This window comes from Eptatretus burgeri, chromosome 1 (genome assembly GCF_056783735.1).
Source record: "Eptatretus burgeri isolate ZD-2024b chromosome 1, Ebu_testis_v1, whole genome shotgun sequence".
Taxonomy (NCBI): Eukaryota; Metazoa; Chordata; class Myxini; order Myxiniformes; family Myxinidae; genus Eptatretus; species Eptatretus burgeri.
The window spans coordinates 15031956-15042236 of record NC_140961.1 but is presented as its reverse complement, the minus strand read 5'-3'; the positions used below and the strand labels follow the sequence as shown (position 1 = coordinate 15042236).

At 39.9% G+C, this 10281-nt stretch overlaps 1 long non-coding RNA gene across 2 annotated transcripts in view; it reads right to left on the bottom strand.

Moving 5' to 3' along the window:
* Positions 1-2525: 2525 nt before the first annotated feature.
* LOC147033917 (uncharacterized) overlaps positions 2526-10281 on the bottom strand; it is a 30594-nt gene continuing 22838 nt past the window's right edge. Inside the window, exons 3-4 of one of the 2 annotated variants that reach the window (XR_015055961.1) lie at positions 8064-8168; positions 2526-5160 (exon numbers count right to left, since the gene is read on the bottom strand). This is a non-coding gene — a long non-coding RNA (uncharacterized LOC147033917). The remainder of the gene's footprint in view (positions 5161-8063; positions 8169-10281) is intronic. The other variant, XR_015055963.1, reaches the window with a different exon arrangement.

The following is a 10281-nucleotide window of genomic DNA, read 5'->3' as shown; positions in this document are numbered from 1 at the left end:
AGTGACAGTATAGACAGAAATGCGCTCCATCCAGCTTCCCAAGCATGTACCACGTGCAATGCCAATAGCAGTTAACATATAAATAACAAGACAAAATCACGTCTCGTACCCATAATTTGAAGGAATACCAACCAGCTTTCACGAAAACAATTACTCCAGGTGGCTCGGATTTCAATAAGTTAACCAAAATAACCAATAAGTTCAATAAGTTAACCAATAAGAAAAACAATATTGAAAAGTTAATTGGCCTTCAGGCCTTGATTGGGTCCTGTGCCAATATACTTCCTGCGTTTTTCCCCAGAAGTGATCAAGTCATATGTATTGTGAAGATCGCATGTTGAGGTTGTAATGATTTGTTGTCAACAACACAAGTTTAATTACTATAGTATTTACACATGCACCAGTTTTTAAAAAAGATTTTTTTAAAGATTTGTACGATCTGTCTGTTGCTTTTTCAACTTTAATGTACCACGTCACGAAGATTGGCATGGTAAGATGTCCACCGGAGCACTTCTAGAACTCCCAAGGAAACATTTCTGTTCACAAATATTTTAACCTACCTTACTTGCATTATAAATACTCCCAAATGCCACCAAAAAAGATCCCTGATAGGCACTAACAAATCGGATGCAAAGAGAATGGCATTCGCCAATTTAGTTGAGACTCAAGGGCAGACACAGGCTCGGATTGAGGATCAATATACAAGACAAGCAGCCTCCAGGGCAGCTGAGACAACAGAGCAGACACAGGCTTGGCTTGAGGATCAATGTGCAATGACAAGTAGCCTCCACGTCAGCTGAAACTACAAAGAAGACACAGACTCGGGTTGAGGATCAACGTGCAACTCAAGCAGCTGCCAGGGCAGCTGAGACGACTAAGCAGACAAAGGCTCAGGTTGAGGATCAACATGCAAGACAAGCAGCTTCAAAGGCAGCGTTTTTGGCATCCTTAGAAGTTAAAGCATTTCAATAAAAGTCCAAGCGCATCTTGTTACACCCAATGTTGGTAATATCTACAAAACCATGAGGCCAACATCTCCAAATTTGTCTCCAGGATACATTTCAATACACATTGTGTTGATTTTCCCCGGGCAATGCCGGGTACTTCAGCTAGTTTACTTACTATAAATCTGCATTTGGGAGGAGGTGGGGGTGAGAGATGTATGTGTTGTGAGTGTCGTGATATACATATTTTTTGGTTCGTTCTGGGGCCAAAATAGAAAGTATACTCAATTTTTACATCTGTTGGTAAAAGGAGAAGTGTGTTTGTGTGTGTGTGTGTGTGTGTGTGTGTGTGTGTGTGTGTGTGTGTGTGTGTGTGTGTGTGTGTGTGTGTGTGTGTGTGTGTGTGTGTGCGTGCGTGCGTGTGTGTGTGTGTGTGTGCGTGCGTGCGTGCGTGCGTGCGTAATATGTGTGTATATCAGATGTATAATCATGGTTTATGTGCATGTACAATTACAACTGTGCATGTATATGTATAATCATGATTCATGTGTGTGTGCATAGTCATCATCTCCACTCACGAGTCACTAAGACTGAACAGAGCCTTCCCTGGTCCTGAAGCATCCATCTTCACCCCAGCAAGGAACCACGACTCATGGACCAAGCCATCTCCTTTTCCGTGCTTCGTTTCCCCCTCCGTCCTTGAAATGATGATGATGTAGATCCACTTGACATCCGGTGTGACTTCTGCGGTATGCCCAGGTATGCCTGGTCTCTATCTCATCCTTCCAAGGTCACCTTTGTCTCATCATTCCTTGATGGGATAGAGTTGGCAAAACCCAGGCCGCGTCCCAAATGCATATTGATCAGCGCAGCTCTGGGCACCTTGTGTGCAGCCCTTGGCCTCAACAAAGCACCTATCAAAGTTGTTGCATTTGGTGTGGTCCTGGAACCCACCAAACTCAGTCCCATGCCAGTGGAACTTGGCAAAAAGGGAGTCACCAAAGCTCAGGTCTTTGTTCTCAGCATGATGGGGTCAGAAAACCCCAACAAGCCACAAGGCTAATCCGCTTACCAAATGCACGTCAATTGCGCAACTCCAGTCGCCACATGCGTGGCCCTTGACTTCACCAAAGCTGCTGTCCTTGGTGCAACTCCGGTCACCACATGCGTGGCCCTTGACTTCACCAAAGCTGCTGTCCTCGGCTCGGTTATCACTCCCATCAAAGTTGTATTTGGCGCAGTCCTCAATCCCACAAAACTAGGTCTCGCTCATCTTCAACGGGTGGAAGTTTGCAAGAGGGAGTCACCAAAGCTTAGGCCTTCTCTCCCGGCAACACGGGGTCAACAAATTCCGCCAATCTGCAGGGCCAGGTGGTGTCACAAAGCATGTCAAATGGTGTGATACCAGGCACCTCGTGCGCGGACCTCATTCCCATCGAAGCTGTCGTGTGTGTGTGTGTGTGTGTGTGTGTGTGTGTGTGTGTGTGTGTGTGTGTGTGTGTGTGTGTGTGTGTGTGTGTGTGTGTGTGTGTGTGTGTGTGTGTGTGTGTGTGTGTGTGTGTGTGTGTGTGTGTGAGCTATATCTACCACCTCTGTTAGCTTGTAAAAACAGGGAATGGTACAAACCTGATACGTCTCATCCGAAGGGATATTTCTCGTGTGCCTACATTTCCCTGAGTCCAATTTGCATTTAAGAACAGAACAATTATGGTTAACAGTTTTGAAATTGCCACTCTTTTGTATAAATGCTGAAAATTATGTTTAAAAGACCATTTGAATTGCACATTTAGTGCAAGCAACGGCAGGTTAGAAGTGCCCAGCAATCAGAACCGAGTCATTGAAAACGTACACAGCGCATGCGCAAAAGGCCTCATTTAGCATTCACATGTCATTTTGTACCTCGAGTATTCTGGATTATACCATAAAGCAACAAAGAATGTCAGATTAATGAAACTAATTATCTGTAACAAGCCTAAGTACAAGTTCATGATGAACATAAAACTGCAGTTAAAGGGTGTCAATGAATACTGTATCCCTGGAGCCAATTTTATTGCCCTTCTTTTATTGTATGGTCGCAAGTGTTTTTGTGAAGGTGGTTGCACATGATATTTAATAGGTGCTCGTTTTTTTTCAACGAGAATCAAAACCAAGTGTCAAGCCTCACAGCAGTCATGCTTGAGAGGCTACAATGACAACGTTTCCAACCTCGTTGACTATTGAGCTCCAGACAAATGAACTGTGCCAAGGGCAAGCTCGGCCTCCACAATCGACCCATCACAGCCGTCCTCGTTTCTACTTTTCTGTAATTCAGTGTGTACTTTCAAGATCCCTCCTACATTTCTGTTTGAAAAATAAGAGGCCGAAAGGGGGCCATTGACATGGAAAGTTAATGAGGAATCGACGACTGTAAACAGAATTACCATACACCAACAATTAATATCTGGCCTCTGCTGCTTCGTTTTGCTGTCAATAAGCAATGTTTTGCATCTATCCAATTTGAAAGTGAATGCATTGCTCATTGCAATTTGTTTTTGGCCATTTTGTCACTCATACAGTGAAACAGGATGGCAAAAGAAGAAACCACGGTGCAGTTCTGCATAACAGTACACCGACCATACTGCAGTATAATTAATCTTTCCTCGCATTGATTAATGATAACATTCTCAATTAGTGTACAAGTGACAGTGGTGACATTGAATAAGTAGGTTATACACAAACAGCGAGAGGAATACTAGACTTTGACAAGGCTAGTAAAAGCATTACGCACACACACACACACACACACACACACACACACACACACACACACACACACACAAACACACACACACACACACACACACACACACACACACACACACACACACACACACACACACACACACACACACACACACACACACACACTGTTTATAGAGTACAGGGAAAAAAAGAAAATAGAACCCATATTATTTAATATAAAATCCTCATTTATCACTCAAATGGCACATCTTTTCTTTTGGCACAGATTACCTTGAATAGGCCAGGACCGACTGTGGTTAACTGTGGTTGGATGACAATGCTCCAAATGTTTGCCATGGCACTGCAAGCACACTTGGATTTGATGGGCAAAATGATTGATAACTCCGATTCATTCCGCTATAGGAATGAAGCCAATTTTATCGATAATTGGTGCTTTGAGTTTTTCAATGGATTGTGGCCTTCCACTGTAGACGGTGTCCTTTAGATAGCCCCAAAGCTGTATAGCTGGCAGTGACATATCTGGTGAGTGTGCGGCTTATTCCACAGCAAATCTTTAACTGATAACTCTGTCACCAAAGTGTATGTTCAGCCAGTTTAGTGAATTATCTGAAGTATGGGGAGTGGCTCCATCCTGTTCAAAATATTGTTCCTCTCTAGAACCCCCCTCCTGTGACTGCCCAGGGCCCTCCAAAACATCCCAAGAACGTTTTGTGTTGGCAGTCAATGTTTTGCCTGCGTCATCCTCAAACCAGAAAGGAACAAAGATTCCATGTTTACTGATTACGACCCAAGCAGTGCATTTTTCTGAGTGGAGAGGTTGCTCGAGCACTAGATCGGGGAGGGGGGGGGGTGTTGATCCCAAGTATACGCAATTCTTGGAATGCCCATAAAGAAGAAAATGGGCCTCATCAAAAAACTAGACATTGTAAAGGAAGTTTGGCTTTTCTTAAATCTTGTCTGCAAATCACCGGCACATCATCTCTCTTTTCTGCATATGGGCTGCAGTCAGTTTATGTTTTATCTGGATTCTCTGTGGAGAATTCTTCTCACTGATTCATATTAAATTCCAAGCTCTTGACTCTGACGCCTGAGAGATTTCTTTGGGCGTCTGCCCACTGAATCACGAACAGGGTCCATGTTCTCAGGAGACCGAACATCTTGAGGACATCCCAAATGTGTTGGTCCTCCAGCACTTTCACTGATGAGATTTGCGACAGTGCCTTTTTCTATGAACATTTTGACCCAGGCAAATATCTGTGACTGTCCAGATGCAGTCTGAGTTCCAAACTCACATTTAAACTCTATTTGAGTCTTCTTGTAGGAGTCTATTTCAACAAAAAAAATCTTCACAGAATAAGTATTTTGCCTAATTGTCCATGGCATCTCTGGGAAGGTAAGAATCATCACCAACTTTTGTTGTCTGCTTCGTGGTTCACTCTTTTTCAATCACCTGAAAAAACAAGAGGTTGTAAACCTGAAAAAAAAATGGTAAAACAGAAGATATTAGATAAAAGTTGTTTAAAAATCAGTTTTAATTTATTTAATTTTTATGCTATTGTTTAGATATTCTCAAATTATTGATAAACTTTTACATGTCTGTACTTTGACTCTGAATTCGTCCTGATCGCACGTGTGCAGGGAGGAATGAGATACTATTTCTACTCTGTCTGCCTGCCTGGCAGTTAAACAGAATTGTAAATCATTCCAAACAGAAAACTTACTGTTTTTAAGGACGTTATAAAAGGTCACATACAACAGGCACAAAGAACTAATAGAACTGTGAGATAGGGTGATGTCATAGACACTGGGTAAAACTACAGTAAAACCCGGAATTAATTACTTGTACGTCTTTCAACCTCATTAAACCTTTAATTAAAAAGAATTATATACTTGAACACTGTAGAAACCAAATCACCTTCATAATACTTCCAAGAACCATGCTATATATCAATTATACACTCGGTGTACAAAACATAAGCAACACCTTCCTACTATCGAGTTGCACCCCCTTTAGCCCTCAGAACAGCCTCAACTCATTGGGACATGGACTCTACAAGGTGTCGAAAGCATTCCACAGGGATGTTGGCCCATGTTGACTCCAATGTTTCCCACAGTTGTGTCAAGTTGGCTGGTTGTGAATCTCTACTCCAAGTTGCTCATTCCATCTCATCCCACAGATGCTCATTTGGATTGAGATCTGGTGACTGGGCAGGCCACTGCAGGAAGCTGATTTCACTGTCATGTTTGTGGAACCATTCCTGGACAATCCTAGCCTTGTGGCATGGGGCATCATCTTGCTGAAAAAATCCATTCGCAGATGTATGCACTGCAGCCATGAAGGATGCACCTGATTGGCAATGGTGTTCAGATATTGTGGCATTCAAACGTTGCTCCACCTTTATCAAGGGGCCCAATGTGTGCTATGAAAGCACATCTCACATTATCACACCACCACCAGCAGCCTGCATTGTTGACACATGACATGATGGATGCATGTACTCATGTGGTTTTCTCCATACCCTACTCCTCCAATCAGCGTGAAACAGCAAAAACCAGGATTCATCAGACCAGGCAATGTTTTTCCAATCCTCCAGTGTCCAGTGTTTTTGTTCTTTAGCTCACTGCAACTGCAGGTTCTTCTTTTTTGCTGAAAGAAGTTGAAATTTGTGTGGTCATCAGCTGTCATACCCCATTCGTGTCAAGGTACGACAAGGTGTGCATTCTTTTATGGGTCTTTCAACAACAATGTTGTACTGGACTGTCAGTTGACTAACTGCAGCCTGTCTGTTACTTTGCACAATTTGTGTCAGCCTCCTTTATCCTCTTTCATCAATGAGCCACCTTCGACAACTGGCCTGCTGTTGGCTGGATGTCCTTTGGGTATTGGACCATTCTTGATACACATGGAAAACTGTTGAGCATGAAAAACCCGGCAGCATTGCAGTTCTTGACACACTCAATCCGGTGAGCCTGGCACCTACTATCATACCCCATTCAAAGGCACTTAAATATTTTGTCTTGCCCATTCACCTCTGAATGGTACACATACACAAACCATTTCTCAATGGTCTCGAGACTTAAATGTCCATCTTTGACCTGTCTCCTCCAATTCATCTACACTGATTGAAGTGGATTTAACAGGTGCAATCAATCAGGGATCATAGCTTTCACCTGGATTCACCTGATCAGTCCATTTCATGGAAAGAGCAAGTGTTCCTAATGTTTTGTATGCTGAGTGTATATCACATGAGAGGGCATGGCATGTGAGAGGGTCCAGTATAGTGTGAAGAAGAGGTCACAAATATGGATATTTATGACGCAAATTGTTACTGCGTTCTCTGATGATCAATAAACCTTCCATCTCCTACATTGTGCCTCAACGTCATCTAATTACAGTTTATAAGGGTGGTGTATAAGACTGCTTCAGTAGCACTAAACTTTCGGATTTTTTAACGATCTTTAAAATCTTTATTTTATTAAATTTGAAGAATATACATGAACATTGCAGGAGTGTCATGTTCTATTCCATAAACGCTAGTTCACACTTGTTTCCCTCAATATCACTGCTTGCTTCAGCTGCTAGACATCCCATCAAATAGGATCATGATATACCCTATCCTTGAGATATCCTCACAAGAATAAGTCGCAAGGGTGGGACTTAGGACTGTGTGAGGGCCACTGACGGCTGCTGTGAAAGAAGAGTAACATGCTCTGAATTTTTATTTGCAACCACTTAAAGCAAATGTTGACATTGTATTTTACAGTGAGTCAGTGACAACAGACAACTCCACCTCAAGGCATTGTGATGATATATTGTGATGTCCTCTGTGAACAATGAGGCATTGTGATATCTTTATTGCAGATCTTTTATGACTCACTGTATATTCTTAATCTTTGGCTACCTAAAATGGTTTTATGAGTACTTTGGATGGTGCTATATTCCTGAAATTTCTTCACAAAGTTCAAGTGTGACGATGTCGTTTTCAGTCCATGTCCATTGCTGAAACTCATGCTACAGGGCTGCACTGTTTGATACCGAATATATACTTCAACAATGTCCACTAATTGCTGTGTCCACTGAGACAAAGCAAATAACTACACTTGGAACCGTTCTGCCATACTTGCTCTTCCCTCTGGCACCTGCAATAATAGAATATGCAGACTACTTACAGAGATAAAATACATTGCAAAACATTAACAATTATTTTAACCATCTTGTATCTAATATATATATATATATATATATATATATATATATATATATATATATATATATATATATATATATATATATATATATATATATATATATATATAACTCATTCTATCCACTGACTCATTCTGAATGGCTCACTGACTGATATTAAAGATTAGTACCTTCTGGATGATGTAGAAAGCTGAATTTTTGCGTGTCAATGGACATCAAAGCCGGTACACCAGGGAAAATCACAGAATGGTTGGACAACATCCATAAATGAAAATCTAAATAAATGAAAAAAGTAAATGAAAAAGAGGAGGTGAGTGATCCCAGACAATGGCGAATCACGGTAATTTTGTGTGCCGACGGACATTAAAGCTGATACACTGGGAAAAATCACAAAACCATTGGAAAGCATCCATAAATGAAATTATAAATAAATTAAAATGAATAAATGAAAAAAATGAATTCAGGTGAGCAACCCGAGACAATGGGGAAGCACGGTAATTTTGTGTGCCGATGGACATCGAAGCCGATATACCAGTAAAAAAAATCCCAGAACTGTTGGAAAGCATCCGTAAATGAAAACATAAATACATAACAAAAAAAATATGAAATATCAAATGCAGGTGAACGAACTGAGATAATGGGGAGGCACGGTTTGTTATTGCACGGAAGCATGGGAAGCACGTCAGCTCTTTTTTGTTTGTTACCAATTTGACAGAGTAATACTTGGAGTGGTTACTTGATTGCTGTGCTACTTTGTTCTTTAAATTACAAGATGGATTTATTAATGCATATATATATATATATATATATATATATATGTGTGTGTGTGTGTGTGTGTGTGTGTGTGTGTGTGTGTGTGTGTGTGTGTGTGTGTGTGTGTGTGTGTGTGTGTGTGTGTGTGTGTGTGTGTGTGTATAATATAGAAGCTACAAATATATTTATATATCCATTTTTTTGTTATGTACACATACATATATATGTATAGAAATATATACACATATATGTGTATATCTATCTATATATTAATAAAACTCTCATCTTGTATATATGTATGTATGTTCCCAAAATACAGGCAAAACAGTACAAGATAGCGCAAAAATTTTAGGGCCACCTTACTCACCATTCTCCTGTAATGTGCAGTATCAAGTTTCGTTCAAATCGGGCAATGAAAAAAATTATTAAAAAATCAATTCCCGATTCAGTCAAGTACTCTTCGGGAGAATTTGATCAATGCAAACAACCTCAGCAGTGTAGTTCGCTGGAGCACTTTTTTTTTTTTCCTTGAAATTATTTATTTTAAAAATCTCAAACATTTAGTATTGAAAAGGAACAATTTATTTTTAAGCATAAAGTAAACATCGCCATTTTGATTTAATGCTTCCGTGTTCATCTATCTATCTCTATATTACGAAAACTCTCATCTTTTATGGATGTATGTATGTTCCCGTAATACAGCCAAAATGGTACACGATAGCGCAAAAACTTTAGGCCCACCTTACTCACCATTCTCCTGTAATGTGCATTATCAAGTTTCGTTCACATCGAGCAATGAAAAAATATATTTAAAAAATCAATTTCGGATTCAGTCAAGTACTCTTCGGGAGAATTTGATCAATGCAAACAACCTCAGTTGTATAGTTCGCTGGAGCTGTCTTTTTTTTTCTTAAAATGATTTATTTAAAAATCTCAAACATTTAGTATAGACAGGGAACGATTTATTTTTAAGCATAAAATAAACATCGCCATTTTGATCTAATACTTCCGTGTTCATCAATCTATTTATATATTACTAAAACTCTCATCTTGTATGTCTGTATGTATGTATGTTCCTGAAATACAGCCAAAATGTTACACGATAGCGCAAAAATTTGAGGGCCACCTGACTCACCATTCTCCTGTAATGTGCAGTATCAAATTTCGTTCACATTGAGCAATGAAAAAAAAATATTTCAAAAATCAATTCTGGATTCAGTCAAGTTCTCTTCCGGAGAATTTGATCAATGGAAACAATCTCAGTTGTATAGTTCACTGGAGCTATCTTTTTTTTCTTAAAATGATTTATTTTAAAATCTCAAACATTTAGTATAGACAAGGAAAGATTTATTTTTAAGCATAAAATAAACATCACCATTTTGATCTAATACTTCCGTGTTCATCTATCTATCTATACATAACTAAAACTTTCATCTTGTATGTATGTATGTTTGTATGTATGTATGTATGTATGTATGTATGTATGTATGTATCTATGTTCCCGTAATACAGCCAAAACGGTACACGATAGCGCAAAATTTTTTAGAGCCACCTTACTCACTATTCTCCTGTGGTGTGCAGTATCAAGTTTCGTTCAAATCAGGCAACGAAAAAATTATTAAAAAAGCAATTCCC